The sequence below is a fragment of the Capricornis sumatraensis genome, chromosome 1 (genome assembly GCF_032405125.1).
Source record: "Capricornis sumatraensis isolate serow.1 chromosome 1, serow.2, whole genome shotgun sequence".
NCBI classification, from domain to species: Eukaryota; Metazoa; Chordata; class Mammalia; order Artiodactyla; family Bovidae; genus Capricornis; species Capricornis sumatraensis.
In genome coordinates, this window is record NC_091069.1 from 45,210,001 (window position 1) to 45,222,770 (window position 12,770).

A 12,770-nucleotide genomic window follows, 5' to 3' on the forward strand; every position below is an offset into this window, starting at 1 on the left:
AAGATATGCGAGCAAGGTAACAGTATGTTTTCTAAGAAGTCTAGTAGCCTTTGTCAGGATAGCAGACTTCAACTTAAATTTAGACATAATAAACTATTATTTAAATCATAATGAATAAAAACCACTGCCCTGTATAGAGGCATTTATGTTGAATACAGAAGAACATCGGCATTCTCCTATAAAATGAAACCATAAAAAAGATAAGCTATATATTTTAAGTGCCTTACTGGTCTAAAAGGGATTATGTACATTAATCTTCTGTCAATTGTGTTACAGTAAGAAATAAGAAATATATTTTTATCTTTGTGCCCTGGGTGTAGACATTCCAGCTTATACAGAGAATAAAAATCTGTAAATAAGACCAATTCTTACTCTCTACATTATTAAAGGTTTTAGATTTCTTTTTATAAAAACTGATGTTCTTTTAAAATTATAAATGCAAAGTTACCTACTTCTTCCTCATAATGGAATAATATGTGTAATTAGGGAAAATTAAAATTTTAGCTTGACCTTAAGTTTAAAGCTTGATTCCTAGAAGCTAGCCATTTAAATGTAACACAACCAATACTCATAAACATATAAGCTTAATCTTATATATATTTTTATGAGGAGACATACTTGGGACACACAAATATACATGAAAACTATGAGAAAAGTTTCTATCAAAGATTATCAAAATGAGATTTAGTGCTTTTTTACCAGCTGGATAGTAACTGTTTCTTTATCTGGAAAAGATCTAGTAATCTCATCTAAATCTGCTATAATTATCAGCACAGCATACTATACCCAATTAAGTCAGTATTTTCCAATTATCATCAAAAGTATAAAGTTGATGTCCCACCCTTCATATCAACAAAATACCTTTTAAAGGTTCAGTTCAGTAAAGAGCAGTTTGCATTCTTTTGGTTCTTACCAAATAAGCCCTTAGGATTCACTATTAAGGACCAGTAAAAAAACAACAACAAAAAATTTCTATATCTTTTTTTGATTACTGATCTTTATAGTTAATTAAGGATTGTCCAAACTGAAATTCCTCTCTCACATACACAGTTTTCTTTTGAAAAGTTAAGTATTCCTGCAAACCTTTAAAGACAGATATTACAAGCCTTTCAGAATTCACTGCTAACTTGCAGTTTGATCCTGCTAAGTCAAGATGAGATTGAGAGGAGGAGGAGAAGGGGACGACAGACAGAGGATGAGATGGTTGGATGGCATCACCGACTGAATGGACATGGGTTTGGGTGGACTCCAGGAGTTGGTGATGGACAAGGAGGCCTGGTGTGCTGCAGTTCATGGGGTCGCAAAGAGTCAGACACGACTGAGCGAATGAACCGAAGATGGGCTTCTATGACTATTTTAATGGGTCACTTACTATGCTTGCATGTTAAATATTAGGGAAAAAACTTCAAGTATGGATTATAATAATGTTGTGATTTCTTGCTGATCTTTCTTTTAAAAAATATTCCAAGTACCTAATAACTGTCTGCAAACCACATTCTTACACTACATAATTTGTGATTGAAAAATGAATATACTTACAAATTCACTGTTAAGTGATTAGACTAATTAAATTGAAGAATCATTCCCAATTCTCCTTTTAGACTTTCTATTTATAAAATAGATTTTATTCTCTCTTAAAACTTAAAGGTATAATTAAACCTATACAGCATCCTTTTTCTGGAAGGTTCACAGTGCTTCAGATCCTAATAACACCTCCAAGGAGTGTGGGTAGCAAGATTGTCATTCCTTATTCTTAGAGTGTACTGATTCTAAACTTTAGTACATCAAATGCAAACATCTCTTCAGCTAAAATATAATTACATGAGTATTACTAAATGTCATGGTGGATTTATAAAACATTTTTTAAGCAACTATATTCCAATGTAAAGTAATAAGCAAAAGAATATTTTGAAATAGATTAGCTCCTTAAATTCTATTTATGCATTTCTTGAGAAGAAAGTATTTGGGAGAACTTAGTAATAAAGAAAATAATAAAAAAGGAAATATTTTCTTGAAAAAAAGCTATTACATTTTTCTCAGAGTTTAAGTTTAAATATATAATCAAGGAAGCTCTTTTGGCTATATAACGGCTAGACTATTGCACCTGTCAAAACCCTGAGTTAAACTTTGAAAAAAAATTATTTTAAGTATATGTGAAAAATAATGCACAAAATAAATATCACACCTGAAATTTATATTAGTAAAATGTAACATACAAAAATCTTCATAGGGCAAAAGAAATAGAAAGCAAAGAAATATAAATCACAGAGCTCAGAGCAATGAAATCTGTCTCCTATAGAAAAACGATTTCAGGAAATACCTGAAACAGGTTAAACAAATGTTTAAAACACAGAGATACAAATGACTAACGTAAACTACTACTTTCCCTAAAAAGACCTAAATGCATTATGTACTAGTAGCACGTTCTTATTAAAACATGCAACGGTAGTCTTGACTAAAATTAAGAAAAATTATAAGGTTTATAGTATCTACATTTGTGAGTTCCCTTTTAAGAGAAATTATAGCTCAAATATTTCCCAAAGTAGAGTCTGTGCATGAGGATCCATGTGGTAATATTACCAACAGTTATCCTCAGTGTCTTAGAAGCTATTTCCTAGCCTGCCAATCTAAAGCTACTAATTTTATGAAGGAATGTTTGGTTAGAGTGATGTGATTCAAGGCAGAGGTGGGAGCTAACCTCTACTGAGTGAAGTGAAGTGAAGTGAAAGTCGCTCAGTCGTGTCTGACTCTTTGCAACCCCATTGACTACAGAGTCCATGGCATTCTCCAGGCCAGAATACTGGAGTGGGTAGCCTTTGCCTTCTCCAGGGGACCTTCCCAACCCAGGAATGGAACCCAGGTCTTCCGCACTGCAGGCGGATTCTTTACTAGCTGAGCCACAAGGGAAGCCCAATCTCTACTGAGAGGTCCCAGAATATGGGGAGAGTAGGTAGTGTCAGACTTTGCTGTGTCCATACCATAACAAGAAAGGAAGGTATCATAATGTAGGATTCAAGAACAGGAAGACGTGAATGATATAGGGAACCTGAGTCTCGCAATGGCAAAGGTCATATCTGTAACCAATTTGAGAGAGAAGAACCTTTTAACTTTCTCTGATCGATGATAATCAGTTCTGCTCTAAAGCCCTTCAGAGAGTTGATCTTTTCCCCTGTCTACCAAGAAACTCCTTACGGCAACTCCAATTTTTCATATTTAAGCTCATGTTTTTATTAGTTGACACTCAGAAGATATGATAGACTGTCACTATTCCCTCCCTTCATTTTTCATTAAACAAACACTGACTTAATATTTGGTGCTGGGAATACACAGTTCTTATACTTTAAATAACTCACAGTTGAGGGGAAGAAAGAGATAATTAGATAATAACATAGGATAAATATGGCAGTAGTAATATATACAATACAATAGAAAAAGATACAGGAAGAAGAATTTCTTTGCTGCTAGAAGCCTTTGACAGAGGTACTCACAGAAGTGATTTTCTTAACAAGGGAAGAAAGGCATTTCAAGGAGAACAGCAAATGCTTGATACAGGAACGAAAGAGCATGATGCCACATTCTGTCTAAGCAATTTATAGAGCTAGACTGTAGAGTGAAAAATGGGAGAGAGGTGAGAAATGAGGCTAGAAAGGGAGGGGGTAGGATTTGCAGGAACTTTATGAAGCCATGTTGAATAGTCTGGAAGATTATTACTCTTGGGGAGGTAGGAGTTACCAGAAAGAATCTGAGCCTTCATCTACTTGAATTAGTACTTAAACTACTTCCCAGTTCTTTATGTTTCATAAGCCTGTCTTTCCTTAAAAGTATATCTTTGCTTTCAATCCTTTAACATTTCTCTGAATCCTCTGTAAATTCTCTCAGTCCAGAACTAGATACAAACTAGATACCTCTAAAGCGGATAAGTTTTACTGAGTACACGGACATTGCCCCATACAATTATGCTTCTATTTAGGTACTCTAACATCCATTATTAAAATAGCTCTACTCATTCTTCCTGGTATTCACCAGTAGATCCTAGATTAGTTGTACAGAAACGAAGTTTAGAAGGATAAGAGACATTGCTGAAGAAGTCCTAAATCTGCAGTCTCTTAAAAGTAACTTTTTCACACAACTCTTGAAGATTTAAGGTTAGTGTCTCTAAGACTTGGGGTCACTCCAGGGTACTACCAACTTTTTTCTTTTTAACTCCCAGGAACTCTCAGTTAAACTAAGAACACAAAAAGCAGTGGGCACCTATAGGTATCAATATATACATATCTCCATGCCAGCATCTAGACTCTTAGTACCAAAGTATACATTATAAAGGGCAAGATAATTTAAAAATAAGAGCATGGTAAATTAAGGCACAAGTTAAAGAGCATAAGGAAGTGAAAATAGTAGCAATCAGTTCACTAAATTAGATGCCAGATTTTTCTATTTTTAGTTAGACCTGCTTTTTATTTACCAGAAGTCTTGATCTCTTCAGATTGAAAAGGATGCTGACACTAAAGTAGGGATGGCATTAGTCATGGTTCCCTTACCTATTCCACCGTGGATACCAATTAATTTGAATGTCACACAGGAGGAAAAAAAAAAACAAACTGGCCTCCATGTCACAAATGGAAAAACAGATTTAGAAAGATTAAGTAATTTCTACTTTTAGTATCACTTAACTCATATTCAGTTGCTCCAGAGACGAAATTTGGTATTTTCCCTTTTAATTTTGTCAGCCAAGTTGGCCATACTAGATTTCCAAAATACGGACAGCACTGCAAATAATTTCAATCGATATGTATAAGAGCTACCAGAAATGATAAAGAAAATGATTAAATTAAGAAAACTATCATGTCACTGGAAAAGAGATTATCAACTTGTATACTAAATTGAAAATCTGAAAAGCAATGGCAAGGTCTAATTTCTTTTGTAAAATTGGACTTACCCGATATTTTACATTTTCTTTCTTAAATAATTTCAATATTTGCTATGAGGCCCACAGAGTAACAAATGTTAACACTAGAGCAACAGTTCCAGGATGTACTATTGAGTTCATGGAACTGATGTTCTTCACAACACATCAATATAGGGCTTGACTTATTTGAAAAACAAGCAATAGTAGAATGTGCAAGAAAGTTTTAAAAGTGAGCTTAAGGGCTTCCCTGATGGTCCAGTGGTTAAGACTTCACCTTCCAAAGCAGGGGGTGCGAGTTTGATCCCTGGTCAGGGAATTAAGATCCCAAATGCCTCACAGCCAAAAAAATCAAAAACATAAAACAGAAGCAATATTGTAACAAAGTCAATAAAGACTTTTAAAATGGTCTATACACACACACACACACACACACACACACCCCTTTTAAAAAAAGAATAGTTTTTTTTAAATTAAGTAAACTTAAACTATAACTGAGAAGAGGCTACAATATTTTCCATGCCACATGCTCATCTTACAATGCGACTTTGATAGTCCTCTCATCGAGTGGTGAGGTCTACCTCTCTGCTACTTAAACCTGGGGGTGGCTTTGTATCTCCTCAGGCTAACACTATGGCAAAGGGACTTTTAAAGCTAGAACATGAGAAGGGAATGGCTATCCACTCCACTATTATTGCTTGGAAAATTCCATGGACACAGGAGCCTGGCAGGCTACAGTCCATGGGGTCGCAAAGAGTCAGACATGGCTGAATGACTAACACTTTCACTTTCATAAGCAAGCGTTAAGAGAGTCCACCTATCTTCTGCTCTTAGACTCAGCCACCATGCTGTAAGAAAGCCCAAACGAGCACGAGCAGAGAGACCATGTAGAGAGGCCTAGAGAAAACTAGCCCTTGCAATTGTGCAATAGAAATAAACCATTCCCTCAGTGTCCCATCCTAATGCCTAACTTATAGAATCTGTGAGCATAATAAAATGGTTATTTTATGCCAATTAGGTTTCCAATGTTTTATAATGCAGCAAAAGATAACCCAAAGAGGAAGGGGAGGCAAAGTATTCTTGGGACTGTTTGAAACACAGCTTCATAAGCAAAATAGGGTAAATTTTTGGTTAAGTGGGAAAAAGTGCAATAAAGTGACCAAATGTCTTCTCAGGATAAACAGAATTGGTAGTATTGAATTCACTTTACTTCACACTTCAGTTCAACTCACACTTCAGTTCAGTTCAGCTCAGTTCAGTTGCTTAGTCGTGTCTGACTCTTTGAGACCCCATGAATCACAGCACGCCAGGCTTCCCTGTCCATCACCAACTCCCAGAGTTCACTCAAACTCATGTCCATTCAGTCGGTGATGCCATCCAGCCATCTCATCTGTCGTCCCTTTCTCCTCCTGCCCCCAATCCTTCCCAGCATCGCCACACTTAGGCACAAGCAAATATCATTGATTGTAAAAGTGAAGAGTTCTTTCTACATCTCTCTTCTTAAAACACCCACCCCCACAAACTCCTGAGAGATACTGAAACACAACACTAATTTAAATGAAACAGCTTTATGGTCAAGTACATTTGGATATGCTAAGAAAACAATCTAATAAAAATATCCTTTTTGAATACCCCAAATTTCCCTAATTTAAATTTATCTAAACATGTCATTTTTAGAACAGAAGTAATAAAGGGAAAAATTCTATAAGCCATTTGTTATATAATCTCTTAGGGATAAATATTATTACTATTTTGATCACTTTCCTTACTGAACTGTTCAATGTATAGATAAAAACACAGTCTTTCAAAATGGGTTTTGTATGCTATATGCTATTTTAGATATTTCTTTCTTTGTACAAAATGACACTGTGAATACTGTTCTATGTCCTTTCAATATTCTTTCAGAAAATTATTAAATAATTTTCAATGGCTACATACATATACAATATATATATTTGTTGTAATTTATTTGATCATTCTTCCATTTTGAGCAATTGCCATTTTGTAACTTTCACTATTATAAATAACATGTGATGAAAACTTGCATATTCATCTGTTAGTGGGATTACTGAGTAAAATAGACCAAGCATTTCTTGAAGAAGTCAATTTGCTCTTCAGAAGGGTGTGGCAAGTTACATGCTACCAGGAGTATTAAGAGTATCTCGACTTGATGAGACATCAGTACCATCATGTTTCTTAAAATCAAGGTTACAGGGCATCCCTGGTGGCTCAGTGGTAAAGAATCCACCTGCCAATGCAGGAGACAAAGGTTCGATAACTGATCTGGGAAGATCCCGCATGCCATGGAGCCACTAACCTGGTGAGCCACAACTCATGGGCTTATAGCCCATGCTCTAGAGTCTGAGTGAGTGAGTGAAGTCGCTCAGTCGTGTCTGACTCTTTGCGACCCTGTGGACTGTAGCCTACCAGGCTCTTCTGTCCATGGGATTCTCTAGGCAAGAATACTGGAGTGGGTTGCCATTTCCTTCTCCAGGGGATGTTTCTGACCCAGGGATCGAACCTGGGTCTCTCGCATTGGAGGCAGAAGCTTTAACCTCCGAGCCACTAAATACACTAGAGTCTAGGAGCTGCAACTACTGAAGACCTCTCACCCTAGAGCCAGTGCTCCACAACAAAAGAAGCCACCCCAATTTAAGCCCATGCATTGCCATGAAGAGTAGCCCCCTTCTCCCGCAGCTAAAGAAAAACCCTCACAGCAAGGAAGACCCAATACAGTCAAAAATGAATAAATAAATATGTAAATAAGATTAAAAAATCCAAGTTACAGATTTTACAGGTGTAGTAAGATATCACAGACATAGAATAAGCAATATTTCAGTAATTAACTTCTGATGTTGAATTCATACTAACATAATTTAGCTAAAAATTTATTCTACTTGGGATATATTAAGTGTACGCAAAATTATTGGTGCCTTAAAAAGAAGAGATGAACAATAACATATTTGTTGAAAGTTTAAATTAATAAATGAATAAACTGAATGAAAAACTAAACAGCTTAAAAGTGAGGATACTCAAATTTTAAGCCTAGTTTGCTACTGTTTTTAAACCCCCTTTCCTAACTCATTTTTCTTTACAGTGGATACAACAATAATATCTATTCCTTCTTCACAAGGATTTCAGAAAATAAACAAGAAAGAAATAAAACATAATGCTTTAAAAACATAATCTTTAAAGTCAAACTGTCTAGGTTCTATTCTTGGCTCTGTCACTTATTAGCTGTGTAACCATGGGCAACTGAATTTGTTTGTGCGTCAGTTTTCTCAACTATCAAACAGAGATTATATTTAACACATATAATTGTTGTGGAGATTATACAAGAAAATCCATGTGAAAGCGCTTTGAATCCTGCTTGACACACAGTAAGCGCTCAGTAAACATTAGATGACAATTATTAATATATGCAAAATTTATACATAGGTAAAATAGTATCTTTTAAAAATCTACTTGGCAAACAGATCATTTAAATCTCAAGTATTCTAAATTTAAAATCAACATACTTCAAAATATAGAGCTATAAATTTTCCATAATTTTTAGAACCTGAAACAACTATGAAACAAAGTTTATCACAAATATAACAACAATAAAATAACTTTCTTTTTGAAGAGAATATTCTTTCCCTGGCTCTTCATTTAACTGGATCCTTCTCACCCATCAAGTCTTACTTCAAATGTCTCCTCTTCAAGTCACGCCTGCTGCTGCTAAGTCACTTCAGTTGTGTCCAACTCTGTGCGACCCCACAGATGGCAGCCCACCAGGCTTCCCTGTCCCTGGGATTCTCCAGGCAAGAACACTGGAGTGGGTTGCCATTTCCTTCTCCAATGCATGAAAGTGAAAAGTGAAAGTCAAGTTACTCAGTCATGTCCGACTTAGCAACCCCATGGACTGCAGCCTACCAGGCTCCTCCATCCATGGGATTTTCCAGGCAAGAGTACTGGAGTGGGGTGCTTATCCTCTAATATGTCTACTAAATCAGTCATTTTCACACTCTGTAGTTAACTTATTTATTCATCATTCTCTGTCTCTTCTCACCAAAATGAAAATTCCATGAGGGAAGAATCTTTGTCTTTTGGCCACACCTTGTGGCATGTAGGGTCTTAAGTTCCCTGACCAGGGATTGAACTTGCAACTCCTGCAGTGGAAGCATGGAGTCTTAACCACTGGACTACCAGGGAAGACCCGAAGCTTAGTCTTTTCTATTGCTACACTCGGCTCCAACTCAATAAATATCTTACTGAACCAACAAACTGATATAACAGATGGTTAGGCACTGAAAGAACTAGTATAAAAGCTACAAAATTTCTTCCTTAGAAAGAATGGCCATCTAAATTAGCATTTCTCAAACATTTTTATCATGACCCACAATTAAAAATACATCTGGTAACAAGATCTAGTAAGCACAGATACCCACATAACTAAAATAAGTCTCAAACAAAAACACTATGATGTGTGATAAATTCTGGTATTTTACCATTTTATTTAAATATTCTATTCTTTTTCATTGAAAATAAAACTGTGGCCCACTATATTGATTTTATATCACATTACTGTGTAAAGACTCAAAGTCTGTATATTATACAGCACAGAAATATAGCCAGTATTTCACAATAACTTTAAATGCAGTATAATCTATAAAATATTGAATTACTATGTTGTATATCTGAAGCTAATATTGTAAATCAACTATACTTCACTTAAAGAAAAAAAGTAACAATAAAAAAAGTAAAAAAGAAGAAAAGTATGAAAAACAGTGGTCAAGCTCAGAGGTGAAGCTAGTATCTGAAAGGAGTTAACAAAAACAACACAATGGAGCAAAGATCGTCTTTTTGACAAATGGTGCTAGATGAACTGGATATGCACATGCAAAAAAATAAACCTAGACACAGACCTTACACCTTTCACAAGAATTAACTCAAAATGGATCACAGACCTGAATGTAAAACATAATTCTAGGAAACTCCTAGAAGATAACATAAAACCTAAATGACCTTGAGTATGGTGATGCCTTTTTAGATATAACACCAAAGGTATGATTCATGATACAGATAATGTATAAACTGGATTTCCTTAAAATTTATAATTTCTACTCTGTGAAAGACAGTGTAGAAAGAATGAGTAGACAAGCCACAGGCATGGATAAAATATTTGCAAAGATATATCTGATAAAAGACTGTTATCCAAAAGAAACAAAGAACTCTTGAAACTCAATAGTAAGAAAACAAATAACTAAAAAATGAATCAGTGACCTTAACAGACATCTCTCCAAAGATTTCCAGATGGCATATAAGCATATGAAAAGGTGCTCCACATTATATATTCTCAGCGAAATGCAAATCAAAGCAACGAGATACCACTACACACCTATTAGAATGGCCAAAATCTGGAACACTGACAGTACCCAAAGAAAAGCACAAGAATTCTCATTTATTGCTGATGGGAAAGAAAAATGGTATAGCTACTTTAGAAGACAATTTGGTGTCTCTTTTGTTTTTTGTTACTTATAAAAGTAAACACACTTGCCATAAGATCCAGCAAATGTGCTCCTTGAAATGTACCCAAAGGAGCTGAGAACTTGAGGTCATATAAAAACCTGCTTTGTAGATGATTGCTGCTACTGCTAAGTTGCTTCAGTCGTGTCCGACCCTGTGCGACCCCATAGACGGCAGCCCACCAGGCTCCCCCGTCCCTGGGATTCTCCAGACAAGAACACTAGAGTGGGTTGCCATTTCCTTCTCCTGGGGTCTATACAAGTGAGGGATATTTTCAGGCCAAAGATGTAATATTTAAAGATAGTACTTTTTTATTTTTAATATCAAATAACCCCCTTTATGAATAAAACAAAATACAAAGCTTTTACCCACTGGAGCAGTTTTGTCTTTTGGGAGAGATTTCAAACTCAAGCATCAAATAAAACACTCAAAACTGAGACACTGGGTAAATAGACAGAGATGGTATAATTAAAAGGCAATCGAAGTGTTTTTTTTAATTGTGTCTAGTACACCACAGGCCTCAAATGCTTGCTGATGAATTTTGGGAAGGCTTTGGGTGAAGGGAAGAGAGAAAGATAGTAGAAAAAATTGCAAAAACAGTGATTCCCTTTGAAAAGTATACTGGCCGACAAGCATTTGGTTTCGTGAAAGAGGCACTCTTTTTATAGAAAAAGGAAGCTATTATGTGGTGTATAAAAGTCCTTAAATAATCACCAGAATGCTATCCATGATTACTAAAGCTCAAGAAGTAAGGAATTTTGATGGTGCAAGATAGTGTTTGTGATGTCTAGTGTTCCGAGAATAATTTCAACTCCTGATAATGACCCCTTAACACCAAGTTACGAACCATCACACTGCTTTGTCCTGCTTAGGTGTATTTCCAGTGTCCGGGACAGGGCTTTAAAAACATTTAACAGGAAGGGGGAGGCAGTTGCTAAGTGGTTGGAGATAGAAAAAGAAGAAAGAAAACCACATGAGTTTAAAAGGCGTTGTAGATGATTAAAGGAGCTTTATTCCTGACTACAACCAAGATGCCTAACAGTAAGTGAATGGAAAAATAAACTGTGGTACATCCAGACAGTGGAATATTATTCAGCATTAAAAAGAAATGAGCTATCAAACTATGAAAACACATGGAGGAACCTTAAATGCATATTACTAAGTGAAAAGAAGCCATATCAGAAAAGGTAATATACTATGGTTCCAACTACAAACATTCTGTAAAACACAAAATTATGAAGACAATGAAATTATCAGGTTCTCAGAGGTTGAGAATGGGGAGAGAGATGAATAGGTGAAATGCAAAGGATTCCTAGGGCAGTGAAAATTCTCTGTATGATATTATAAAGATGGAGAGATGTTATTATGCATTTGTCTAAACTCACAGACTGTATAACAATAAGAGTAAACCGAATGTAAGCTACAGACTTTGGGTAATAATGATGTGTCAATGTAGATTTATCAGTTTTAACAAATATACCATCCTGGCAGGGAGTGTTATTAAGAAGGACGGTTACTCAATGGGTACAGAGGGTATAGGGGAAAACTCTATACCTTCCTCTCAATTCTGCTGTCAACTTAAAACTGCTCTAAAATAAATCTTAATTTAAAAAAATGAGGAAAATGCAGTTTTATGTATATGTAAAATTGGGGGTAGGGAAGGGTTATCATAATTTTCAGATTCATGAAGAGGTTCATGTCTCCCTAAATCTAAGGCTTTTTTTTTGTTTAACTATATATTCATTATTATCTGTGAGGCACTACAGAAAAATAAGTATAAAAATATGGCTTAACACAGGGATGGTAGTCTATGATAGGAAAGAGGATTGACTCGGGAGTTTGATTAAGTCTCAGGGTCAAATCATGAATTCATCATACACTGACTACAACCTTACACAAATTATCTTACCAATCAGCCTCAGTTTTCTTACCTAAAAGGAGTTTGAATATCTACTTAAGAGGTTAAGTAAAATAGAAATTATGTAAAATATCCACTATAGTGCCTAAAACATCCACTTAGCCTATACGCTAAGTATTTTAATAAATGGTAAGCATCATTATTTGGAGAAGGCAATGGCAACCCACTCCAGTACTCTTGCCTGGAAAATCCCATGGGCGGAGGAGCCTGGTAGGCTACAGTCCATTGAGTCACAAAGAGTCGGACATGACTGAGCGACTTCACTTTCACTTTTCACTTTCATGCATTGGAGAAGGAAATGGCAACCCACTCCAGTGTTCTTGCCTGGAGAATCCCAGGGACGGGGGAGCCTGGTGGGCTGCCGTCTATGGGGTTGCACAGAGTCGCACAGAAGCGACTTAGCAGCAGCAGCAGCAAGCATCATTATTATACTCTAATATT

The 12,770-nt window shown here is 35.9% G+C and overlaps 1 protein-coding gene across 8 annotated transcripts in view; it reads right to left on the reverse strand.

The window, feature by feature from the left end:
* EHBP1 (EH domain binding protein 1) overlaps positions 1–12,770 on the reverse strand; it is a 349,564-nt gene that overhangs the window by 77,289 nt on the left and 259,505 nt on the right. The window lies entirely within an intron of this gene.